General features: G+C 38.9%; 1 pseudogene across 1 annotated transcript; it reads left to right on the top strand.

Moving 5' to 3' along the window:
- The first annotated feature begins 7,599 nt into the window (after positions 1 to 7,599).
- Positions 7,600 to 9,880, top strand: LOC149828222 (AT-hook motif nuclear-localized protein 20 pseudogene; annotated as a pseudogene). The gene is made up of 2 exons (XR_016434466.1): positions 7,600 to 7,694; positions 8,834 to 9,880. The product of XR_016434466.1 is annotated as an AT-hook motif nuclear-localized protein 20 pseudogene (transcript).
- The last annotated feature ends 3,125 nt before the right edge of the window (positions 9,881 to 13,005 follow it).

Raw genomic sequence — 13,005 nt, 5'->3', positions numbered from 1 at the left:
GCTTCCAAATGTGCCCTTATATTTATGGTACTTTCATTGGCAATATATTGACAAAAAATAAATAAATTTTAAAATTTATAAAAATATGAAAAATGGTCGTATTGTATGGCCAAAATGACATATTTTCTAAAATGCCCCATAATTTACTAAATCCGTCAAATGGACAATATCACAGGTTCTCAATTTTTTTCTTGTTGCTTTTACCTGTCACAAGTGCAAATTTTTTATTTTCTCATATCCTGATGCTAAAATAATACACCCATGAAACTCTTCAACAAAATCATATATAAAGTTGCGAAATTCTAAAAAAGTTTGCGAAATTTTAAACAATTTGCAAAACTCATCATGAGTTTCACACAAAAACCAACGAAAATCATAAATTTTGTGAAAGTCTGATAATTGTGAAATTTTTTATGAGCATCACATAAAGTATTGCGAAATTCTAAAATATTTGTGGAACACATATATTGTGAAACCTCTTATTTTAATCACACCCGTATTGCGAGATTACTTTTTCTTGCAAAATTTTGTCTCATATAAATGACACTATGTTTCACAACTCATTTTTTTTAATTCAGATGCCTTATTTTTGCAACACCTACCATTCTTATGGTCCCCAACCGCTAGTCTCCAATACTTTCGACGGTATTTCAATGACATTCTCATGACATTCATGCAAATATTTTGGTGGGTGACGACTTTATGAAAATCCCTCATTGATTTGCCTGTTTGTTTTATCTATTTTTTTTTCTGTTTTTTGGGTTTTCGTCCCATATAAATGCACATATGATTACTTAATTTTGCCTATTGCTTGTCAATATTCAATGTTGTTGCCAATATTTATCTTTGTTTGGCTGGAGCTAATTTTGAATATGCACGAACATTGAATAAGGGTTGGTTTTATAGGGTATTGTAGTTATTGTGGGTTGTCGGTTTTTAGAGTTGTCAACGAGTGATACTTTTTATGGTCGGTGTAAGCAATTATGATGGCTGCTGAAATGATATTTGTATTATTGTAGCACTGAGCAACTCTTTTGGCGATATATAATATTCTTTAAAAATAGCAGCTATAAGGAATTTGTAGCATTAATGTCTCAAAAAATTGAATATATGAAAGAGTTAATGATCCTTCAATATAAGTGCACTCCAAAATTAGATGGTGAAGATATATGGATACATCTCTTGCACAACGATGATGTCCAGTCAATGTTATATAAGAGCAATATTTATTTAGTTGCTAGTAAAGCTATATAAGACATGATCAAAAGTAATGTACAAGAATGAAATGATGAAAATTTTATGGATAGTGTGTATCTATCTCGACCACCCGCTATTGAGCTCACTCACCTGACGAACATGTCACCGTTCCCAACAGTTAATAATGAGAAGATCACTGCAAACGATGTGAAACCACTTGGACAAACTAGTGCCGACGGTTTCCATCGCAAGATGTTGTATGACACTCAACCTTCCAATGCATATTACAAATCTAGGTAAAGGTTGAAACTCTTTCTAATTTATACTTGAGCTGGATGTGTTATTTTTTTGGTTAATCTTGAAAGTTGAGATTACATGAATGCTGCATTTTTTAAAGCAAAGAGAGTCATAGATACAATGAGTTTTGATTTACTTTATGTAATCGATCAATTATTTTGCACCAGCAGCAATGACACGAACAATGCAAAATCTGATGATAGGGATGATCTTGAATATATCATATCGACTTAATTAGACTCAGAAACAATAAGGGAAGACCAAGTTAGTGATGATTTAAAACAAGTACTGGTAAGTGAGAACTATACACTAATGACATTTGAGAAGTTGAAACCTTTGTTCTCAATGAACAAATTTTCATTCAACGAAGAGTAATTAAAAATAATTGATACAAAGAATTCTCAGTTGTATGATGAGTTGCACAACGAAAAACTTCATAAATGCAATCAGTTCCAATACCTATCAAAAGAGTTAAACAATCACGAAATTGCTTGTGGCAAAAGGTTATCTGATCTTGAACAGTGTTGTAAGTTTTTGAAAGATTATGCAGTTAGGAATAACTTAAAACAAAATTTATGAATAGCTACAGTAACAGAGTCACTCTCGTATGTACGAGAATGAACCCGTGGGCTATGGTAGATTGCTCTTGAAAAATCTATTGTACAAAGATGGGCGAAACAATGTTCTTTAAAGTGAACATGTATCAAAATGAGTACACATATGGTGGATCAGTGGGCAATCTTGTTGTAAAAAAAGTGCCTTTAAAGTGGATTGCACGTATTATTCACAGATACTTGCACAATAACCCAAAAAATGACTCCAAGAAAATTCATGAACGACCTCAATCATGATGTAGATGCAGTGGTTTCTTATAAAGAAGTATGACATGAACGTGAATTGACTAGGCTGATGCTATATGGTTTATTCAAGAAGTCCTTCAAGATGCTTTCCGTTTATTATCGTCATTTGATGATGGCTAACCTTAGATTGATAGCATTCATTGAGATTAGGGGTGGCAAAACCTGACATGACCCGCCAACCCGCTTCTTAGGTGGATTCGGGTTTGGCTTAAATGGGTTCATGTCATAAACAGGTCGACCCGCCTAACCGGTTTATTAAACGGGTCAGGTTCGTGTTAGGGGTATGCCAACCCGCCAACCTGGCTGACCCGTTTAATAAACAAGTTAGGCAGGCTGGTCAACCTGTTTACCCGAACCCGACCCGCCAACCTGTTTACCCGACCCAACCAACCTGCCGACCTGCCTGATTACCCGTTTAATAAATGGGTCAGGTTCGTGTTGAGGTATGCTGACCCGCCAACCTGCCGACATGACCCGCCAACCCGACCTAATTGCCACCTCTAATTGAGACTGATACAGACAGTAGATTTATGTACATGTTCCTATCCTTTTGACTATGCATCAATGGGTTTGTCAAATGATGCCCTCCACTTATTATGGTAGATGACACCTTCATAAAAAAAATACATGGGTATTTTATTGTTTCCCTACACTATTGATGCTTCCGATAATATGTTTCCTATAGCATTTGAAGTAGTGAATAATGAGTCAAATAAGTCATGAAAATGATTTTTGAGGCATTTGCATGGCGTAAGTGTCATTATGGATATTGCATGAAGTACCTCACTGAAAACTTTTTGAAGAAATTTTGTGCACCACTTAGTTCATACTGATGGTGCGCTCCCAAATCACCTACGAGACAACAATGCTATTTTTATATTTCAAAGATTCATGAGCAAAATAAAGAAGCATACAAATATGATGCTAATAAGATAACATCAATACATTGGGCTAACAATTATTTTCTCGCTAGAAGGTACGAGTGCTTAACCTTTAATATAATATAGCAGTGTTTTAATTCATGGATTCTCTTCATACATGACAAATCCTTAATCCCACTTATTGAGAAGCTTTATCTAATGTTAATAAATCTTTATAAGAAAAGGACTAACGGGGAGAAAATGACTGACACTGTGGTACATGAGGTAATTACAAAGATTAAAGAACGTTAGAATGTGTTCATTCTCCAGGGCAACTCGCACGGGTAGAACATGAGATTTTAGACTTTTAGAATCGCTTTCTCAAGATCTCTTGAGAAAGCGACTATGTTGGAACGAACCAAACATACCTTTAGTGAAGCTTGAAGTAATGGCGATATTTGAAGAATAATCATTGATATGGTTACTTTTATACTATATATTCTTTTATTGTTTTTGAACCCATATATATATATATATATATATATATATATATATATATATATATATATATATATAGCAGCCAAACTTGTCCTCAATAATTCCTCGACAAAAGTTTTCATCGATAAATCATGATTAATTGGCAAAACAATATAAATTTATATCAAAAACCACTGAGCTCAATCAGCTGATGCCATTACTCTTCAATGTTTTGTTGAGGTGACCACACTCAAAAGTGTGCCATGTGATGACACATGATCCTAACTGGAAGCTGGCCAAACTCATCTCCATTTCTCCAACTCACAGGGATACCCTGGTAATTTTTTAAATCTGTTAGGGCCAAAACAGACATATCACGTCTTGGTTGTTGACCAATTATATTCCAATTCTACACCGTTGCGTGTTAGTCTCATCTTCTAGAAAGAAAGAGGGGGTGCAGTAAAAAAAATAGCAAAGAGCCAAATTGTAAGGAGCCCATCATCATTAGGATTAGAATGACACACAAGTTTTGGCATAATTTAAAAAATACACTTAAGATTTTAAAATCTTTTTGAAAAATAGAAAAACAAAGTTCTCTTGTTTTTTTTTTAAATAAAAATTTCTTAAAATTGACTTCATCCACCTAGCAAAGTATATGGGAGTAATTAGTTCAAAGATTATGCTTTTTAGTTTTCAATAATTAGAACATACCCTTATCAAGGGGTGCTCCGCTTGTCTGGTAGGAGCAGCTAGTGCACGTCACCTTGTGTTGGGACGTTGCAGGTTCAAAACCCAATGGTATAGTTGTATAACTGGTAGGAGTCTGCCTAACACCAGCTTGCCTTTAAAAAAGAAAAGAAAATGAAACATACCCTTGGCCTTGCATGTCAAATTAGGTGGATATGGAGTGGACATCTCACTCTCTCAGTTATTAATCGTATTGTTTAATTTTATCATTAAAATGTATTGATCATTAAATGCCATTGTCCCCCACGCTACAACTAATTGGTTCAATTCATAAAAATAAAAATTAAATCATAGTTACCAAAAGTGTCTCCTTTAAAAAGTGAAGCACGCTTTCATAGCAGGAAACAAGGAAGAAACTCGCTTATCAATTGGTGAAAGCGCTCTTCTCACTTGTTTTGCAAATCGTTTTCTAGCTTCTCTTATGCTTTTAATTTTTCTTCATCACTTCTCTTTCATTTTTCCTTGTTTTCTTCTTGTTTTTTGTGTTTTCATGTTATTAAATTTTTTTTTTTACTTTTTCTTATTTTTCTCTTTGCCTTTTTTTTTGTGTGTTTTTAATGTAAATCTAAAGAGCTCCATTTATGAAAGAACTCCATTACGTTATTTCTATGAACAAAAATCGAAAAAGTATGAAATATCAAAAGAAATTGTAGAAACTTAACGAAACTGAAAAATAAACAATTTCAATATTTTTCATAAACTATCATTTGTCCACTCTACATAGGCTTTCAACCTTTTATAGACGAGGTCTCTCAAAAAAAAATAAAATTTATCATAATTATCTTAATCTAATTAAATATGAATATCAAATCTAAGATCTATTACACAATGATCTGAATACTAAAAATATCTAGACTAAATAATATGGATTTCAAATGATTTAATAAAAAAAGCATACCTAGATATGAATCGCTTCGCTCCTGTATCATTCTCTTCGTGTTGGAGAAGACTTGCCCTCAAGTTTTGATCCTTCTTATGCTTCTTCCAATTGAGTTCTAACTGTAAAAAATAATGGACCATTAAAATGTCTAGAAAGCACAGATCCGATAGCACTGGTGCAATCTGATCCAAAAAATGTCTAAACAAATGCAAACTAACAAACCAACCATCCTGGTGTAACATGTAATTAAATGGGTCTTCATGTAGAACATCAATAACCCAGAAAGATCAATCTTAAGATGTACTTGGATCTAAATTTATGTAAATAAAAAGGGCTCGATTTATAAGAAAACTATGTTATGCTATTTTTATGCACGAAAACCAAAAAAATTAAAAAATATCAAAAAAATTGTAGAAACTTAACGAAAATAAAAAATAACTAAAAATAACTAAAAAATAACAATTTTAATATTTTCATAAACTCTCAACTGTCAACTTTACATAGGGCTTTTATTGATGAGGTCTCTCAAATTTTAATCCAAGTAAACTACGTAATTTGATAAACTCCTAAAAAATAAAACTCATCTTAATTATCTTAATCTAATTAAATCTGAATATCGAATCCAAGATCCATTACAAAATGATCCGAATACTAAAAAATATTTAAACTAAATAATATGAATATCAACTGATCCAATAAAAAAAGTAGACCCGGATATGCATCGCTTGGCTCTTGCATCAGTTTTCCATGTTATTATTTATTTTCTTTGATTTTTCCATGCTTTCCCCGCACTTTCTATTCATTTCTCACTTGTTTTCCCCTCATTTTCTCCATGTTTTTTTTTTGGCTTTTTACACATTTCACAATCCCTTTCAAAATGAATAACACTTCACGCTTCGTACTACTTTCTAAAATTCACTTTCCTGTTTCTATTTCATGCACTGCTTCTTATATCTATTTCCCTTCCTGGTAAACTTTAAAAAATATAAGAGAAAAATAATTAATGAATTCTTGAAGGTCCGTTTGAATACTTGGAATCTCATATGAGAGGATTTCATTTACAAGTATATCTATCCCTGATCCAACATCTCAGTGGCGGAGCCAGGGGTGGGCATGGGTGGGCGGTCGCCCACCCCAGAATTAGAAACCGAGTCGAAATATGATACGACTCGGGTCTTCTTCTTCATTCCCCATGATTTGGAGGTTGCATTCTTTCCTTGCGAATGCTTGTCGAAGAAGATCAGAGCAGGGTCGTGCAAGAGTGGAGATCACGCCTCCCTGCGATACAGAGTTGCTCTGCCTCGATGCTGTGGCGAGGACCGTCCCCTCTAAGAGAGAGCTGAGGAGGCACCTCAGTTGGAAGACCTTCGGCTTGTTGCTGGATCACCACCGAGAAGGAGGTGGCTCAACTAGCGAAACAGGCTTTTGATCTCGATGTATGATCTTCACCACCATGGAAGCTTCGTGCCACTGCGCCACCAACAGAGGTCGATGATCACCACCCGAAGTCTGCCCACCCAACAAAAAACTTCTGGCTCCGCCACAGTCCATCTTTTCCTTGCATTGGGCAAAAGATCCCTGTCTCTCTCTTAAAATGTGAATATGAAATTCACATTTTTAGTTTGGATTTCAGATTCATGGGATCTCAGTGTGAAACCCGCTAATTAAAAATATACACATTAGACATCCGAAGTGTTCAAAAACACCTTAAAAATCTTGTTTGTGATTTGATTAACAATACAAGTAGGGGTGCAAATGGGTCAGATCCAAGTTCGGGATTTTACATTTTTTAGCTGTTCCAGATCCAATTCCGATTTGAATCCCCAACGGAGCGCTCACTGTTTGCATCACAAAATACAAGGTCTAAAATGTTTATCTGATTTTTTATTATCAATAGCAAAGTTCAGTGTATTTTAAAAAATTTCAACACTTAGGTGGGTTTATGCTAAAAATTTAATTGCAAATATGGAATTTAACATAAAGATGAAAGTAATCAACAGTTAAGCTGGATTAAAGAGGTTAATCTCATGAGGTTAGTGAGAGAGAAATTATGTTGGGAGAAGTGACAACGACGTGCTCCCAATTCCACACTGCCTCAGGCACACGTTACCCCACAAAACCTCCGGTTTTCAGACTAAGGATCCTCTTAAAACCAGCAAAAAAAAACTGAGTTCTACTTCTACCCATAGACAAAACCACCATTCTCTCTCTCTCTCTCTCTCTCTCTCTCTTGGTTGGGGCTTCATGAAGGTTTAGTTCTTTTCTTGTTATCTGTTTCTTCATGGTTTTAACTGTCTGCCTTGCCTTCATCCCTTTCCCTGCTGCTGCTGCTGCTGCTGAGATGAGTACACTCACACCATTCTTGAGAGAAAGCGAGTTAGCATCGAGAGCAGAGATTTCTGGAAGATCTCCTTTTTGTAATGCCCCCTTCCAATCTCTTATCTTTTCTTTTTTCTCTTTTTCAAGCGTTTGGTTTACAGGCGAATATAATAAATTTATGAATAGTGTGCAACACCCTTTAAGGCTAGGTCATCTCTCTCTCTTGTCTTGCTGAACAAATATCTGATTATTTTCTCATTTTTAAGAGTTTAGAGAGTGACAGAAATAGAAAAGTAATGATTTTATGATCTTGTTCCATGTTTCTTTATGTTGTTTTTGTAATTTTTTAATCTCCTTTCCTTCAGTTAAATATAAGTAGTGCAACTGGTTGGAGGGACAAAAGTTTAGCCCCTCTCTCTCTTTGAGGGATAAAAGTTTGGCCTCTCTCTCTCTCTCTTTCTGTCCTCTGTCTTTGAGGGACAAACTTTCTCTCTCTTTTTTTTTTGAGGGACGAAAGATTGGCCTCTCTCTCTCTCTGTGATGCATAATCTTTGTTCTTTCTTTCTTCTTTGTGTATGGAGCATGCTCTTCAACGATACTTTTGATGAAGTTTGCTGAGGGTTTTGTTGTTATTGGCCAAGTACAAATACTTCTGGGTTTTGTTTTTTTTAGCCAAGTACAAATACTTCTGGCCGTTTTCTCAGTGAGCACTATTCTCTCTTTAACTTGGAATTAACCCTTTTGGTTTTCATGTCCCTCTTTCACTCAGATGCGCTCCAATCCGAGACAGGAAAAAATATGATATAATCCTTTCCTTTTTTTAGGACACAAGAAGAGAGCTACCCAATTACCAAAAGAGCCTAAACACGATATACCAATTCAAGCTGATTCACCAAAACACGTGGGAGGGATCTCTCTCTCTCTCTCTATGGTCTGTTGTTGGGTGTTTGGTCTTGGAGAGAGAAAGGGTTCGCTTCATCTGAGCTCCAGTCGTCTCCCCTTCTCTCTCCTCAATCTGTCTATATTTTTGTTCGGAGTTGTTTTTTAGAGAAAGATCCGCTACATCCGAGCCCGAGTCCTCTCTCTCTCTCTTTATTCTTATTGTGGTGTTTGTTTTAGAGAGATTCGCTACATCAGAGCTCGAATCCTCCCCCCTTCTCTATCTGTTGAGTGATTTTGCTGGGGAGTTGTTTTAGAGAGAAAGAAGAAGAAGAGCTGGCGAGCCGGTGGTGGGCAGGGAATGCGGGGCTCGGAGGTTCGGGTCCGGTGACCTCGCCGGCGCTCGCCTCCTCCACCCTCAACCTCCGCAACTCAGACGATGAGCCGGCCGCCAGTCAGGACCGGCTTGGCGGCCCGGCGAAGCGCGTTCAGGACCACGCCAACGCTGCGTCCAACAGCGGCACCACCAACGACGAGGAGGAGCACGACGGCCAAGCTGACGGCGAGCACGAGCACGACGACCACGCCACGGGCGCCGAGGCGCTGGAGCACGGCTCGCGCCGCCCGAGGGGCCGCCCGCCGGGCTCGAAGAACAAGCTGAGAACGCCGGTCGTCATCACGCGCGAGAGCCCCAACGCGCTGCGGAGCCACGTCCTCGAGATCAGCAGCGGCAGCGACGTCGCCGAGAGCGTGGCCGGCTTCGCCCGGCGGAGCCAGCGCGGCGTGTGCGTGCTCAGCGGCAGCGGTGTCGTCGCCAACGTCGCGCTCCGGCAGCCGGGGGCGCCCGCCGCCGTTGTCAACCTCCGCGGCCGCTTCGAGATCCTCTCCCTCTCCGGCTCTTTCCTCCCCGCGCCGTCCCCGCCGGGAGCCACGGGGCTAACCGTCTACCTCGCCGGCGGGCAGGGGCAGGTCGTCGGCGGCAGCGTCATCGGCCCGCTGGTGGCTTCCGGCCCCGTCATGGTCGTCGCAGCCACCTTCGCCAATGCCTCGTACGAGAGGTTGCCGCTCGACGAAGAAGCCGAGAACTTGATGATGCAGCAGCAGCAGCAGTCCTCCTCCGGCGGTGTCAATACTTCGCAAAGTAATAGTGGTGGTGGTGGGGAGCAACAGCACAGCCTGCCCGAGGCTTCATCGTTGCCCATTTACAATCTGCCTCCTAATTTGCTACCAAATGGGCAGATGCCCCAAGATCTCTATGGTTGGGCTCCTCCACGTCCACCACCATACTGATTTCCTTTTGTAACCATCTTTTCCCTTTGAGGTGTTTTGGTCGAGTTTTGTGTAATGGTAGTTCTCTTCTTTCTTTCTTTGTGAGTGTGTGTGCGCGCGTGCGCGTATGTTTGCTTTGGTGGGTGATTGGTTGTGTGTACATTTAGATTCAACGATGGTTCCTTTGTTTCTTTTTAGTATTTGATTGATTTATGTTAGGTTTGATGACACTTTTATGCTCTGCTAGTGTGAACTGAGAGAGAGAGAGAGAGAGAGAGAGAGAGAGAGAGAGAGAGAGAGAGAGAGAGAGAGAGAGATGTGTGCCTTCTACAAGTTTATATGGCATTCCATTGAATGAGAGAGAGAGAGAGATATGCTTGTTTTTGTGCTTTTACAAGTTTAGATGACATTCCATTGTATTGGGGGACAGAGAGTGAGTTTTTTCCGGTTTCTACAAGTTTCACCGGCGTTCCATTGTGTGATATCTTAAGATTTTGGGTGGTTGGATTTTCCTTTTGTTTATGAAAGAAAGAATGGACTATGCAGAGTAACAGGAAGGCTGGAAGGGCATGCAAATTGCTTCTCATTCTCCTTGTTAACTGTGACAAGTTTAATGGCGTTCCATTGCGTGACAGCTTCGGATTTTGGGTGGTTGGTGATCTCAAAACCTAAGGTGGGTTTGACTTAGGGCTCTCCATTCGTCATGGTAGGGTTTGAGTCAAAGAGTTTTCTTTTCAAGAGCAAGGGGTTTGGCATAGGTAGGGTTTGAGTCAAAGAGTTTTCTTTTCAAGAGCAAGGGGTTTGGCATAGTGGAATGGAGCCTAGGCCGATTGATGGGCAGCAGTCTAGGTTCAAATCTCATGGGCATCACCCTCCTGCTTAGCCCGAAACTTGGCGACTCTATGGGGTCGAGGGATAAACCGAGTTTTACACTGACATGGACAGAGACAGTAAGGCAGGCAGGCTAAGCCAGGGTGGCTAGGTCTTTGAACCCGTTTATCCCAGTAAAACAACAAAGAGTTTTCTTTTCGAATGTGCAGTGGAAGGATAGATGAGGAGGAGGCAAGGGAAGTGGATAGGGAAGGAGCTGACTGAATAAAAACAAGAACAGTAGGGCTCTGACAATACAGAAAGGAAGCTGTTGGTGGTTCTATTAGAGCAAGTGGTCATCTCATCCGATAGTCCCTCTGAATGATTGACTGAGTTGGTGGATGTATTGATTGAGATTGTTGAAAATGGTCTCTTTAGGGTTTCTCCTTTGGTTTGTTTGTGTGATAACAAGGGGTGTCAATGGGTAGTTTTTACCCTGACCAAGACCCAATTAAGACTCCAGTCCGGACTTAAAGGTCCTATTAATACATGGACATAGGGATAGTTTGTGAAATTTTATACTAGACCCAGGCCCGCCCGACCCAAGTTTTGATTAAGACCCACAAATTTTCAATGTAAAAATGATAAAAATATTATTTTACCAGATATGGTCTGGGTATGGTTCATGTAGTTTTTATCCGGTTGGGGTATGGTTTCTCTTATAATAGACCTGATTAAACTCGGATTCAGACCCAATACCATACACAAAAATCCGGTCAAAGTCTGCTCTCAGGTCTGAACCAAACCTGACCAGTTGACACCCCCAAGTGATAACCACAAACAGTCTAATTCCTATGAGCCCACTGTTTTTTAACTTTCTGTGTGCTTGCTTGCACATCTATTCTTCCATGATTTGATAGTCTGTAAAAAAAATCGTAAGACATAAGAGTATGACCCATCGATGGGGTAGAGCAGTTGAAACGGGCCTCTACTGTAAGACGAGCAGTCGGGGTTCGATTCCCACTAGCGTTATTCCTCTTGCTGAGGCCAAAGCCAAGCCATGTTTATTCTTCTTGGGTCAAGGGGTGCACCCAGGTTTATACCTCGGGGGTGGTTTTTCCATTCTTATATAAAAAAACAGTAAAAAGATGTGATCACTACAATTATTTTGATTTATAATTCGGAGAAACTGTACTCGGCACGAAGACTTGATCACATGAGTTCAGTCTGTCATACCTATTGTCATCGTGCCAGCGGCGTAAAATTCTGAGGCTAGGACCCCGCCCTCAGGTCCTTCCTATACGGGGCGTTGGCTTGCATAGAAGGGAGCAGTGTGACAAATATCGCGAGATTTATGAAAATCTTGCGATAATATCGTGAGAATTTGCTTGAAAGTTTAAAACGGCAATTTCTTGCGAGATTTACAAAATATCACGAGATTTATGAAAAAACATAAATATAATGATTTAAAAGTGATATTTATGTTTTAAACGGCTATTTATCGCAAAAAAATCATGTATTTTTTTTAAATAATTTTTATTAATATTTTCTTATAAAAATTATTTTTTATATATTTTAAATTATTTTTTATTGCAGTTTTGCCAAAAAAACGTGAGATTTTATGGATTTTTCTCAATTTCTCACGAGTTTTTGAAAAACTAAAAATTACTGATAAAAACGTTTGTCACTATGGAAGGGAGGTGGACATGCTAAAAAAGCTTTAAAATGTTTGATTATTTGTGTTTCATGTTGATTGTACCCACAATCTAGTTGGATATAATGATACAAATCTTTTTTAGCATAATTGATTTAGTCAAAATGGTGAGTTAGTGCCTCTAGATTTTTGCCTTGCTGGAAAAAACTGTATAAAACGTTGGATTCAGGCAATCCAAAAGTTGGTTCCTACTAAACGATGAATGTGGCTTGGGGTGTCAACAGACCTGGTTTACTCGGACCCGACCCGAACTAAATCCTATAAGGTCTAGGTATGGTGATAAATAATAAGACCCGATTAGGACCCGAGTTTGGGTCTGAAGGTCCGATTAATACGTGGACCTGAGTATAGTTTGTGAAATTTTATACTAGACCTGGACCCAACCTGAGTTCTGATTAAGACCCACAAATTTTCAATGTTAAAATGATAAAAAAATATGGTTTTACCGGGTATGGTCCGGGTCTGGTTCATGTAGTTCTTATCAGGTCTGGGCATGATTTTTATTATAGTGGACCCGATTAGACTCGGGGTCTGGACCCAATACCATACTAAAAAACCAGGTCCAAGTCTAGTACCACCTTTGTCCGAACCAAACCCGACACATTGACACCCGTAGATTTGGCCAATACCCAATCCGACTAATAGGATGTTAAACGGATATGGATTCTGATTCTGATGCAGATGGTTTGAAAACTT

This window comes from Nuphar pumila, chromosome 9, assembly GCF_984573655.1.
Source record: "Nuphar pumila chromosome 9, dmNupPumi1.hap1.1, whole genome shotgun sequence".
Classification (NCBI taxonomy): Eukaryota; Viridiplantae; Streptophyta; class Magnoliopsida; order Nymphaeales; family Nymphaeaceae; genus Nuphar; species Nuphar pumila.
The sequence above is the reverse complement of the archived record's forward strand: the minus strand, read 5'-3'. Positions and strand labels throughout refer to the sequence as shown.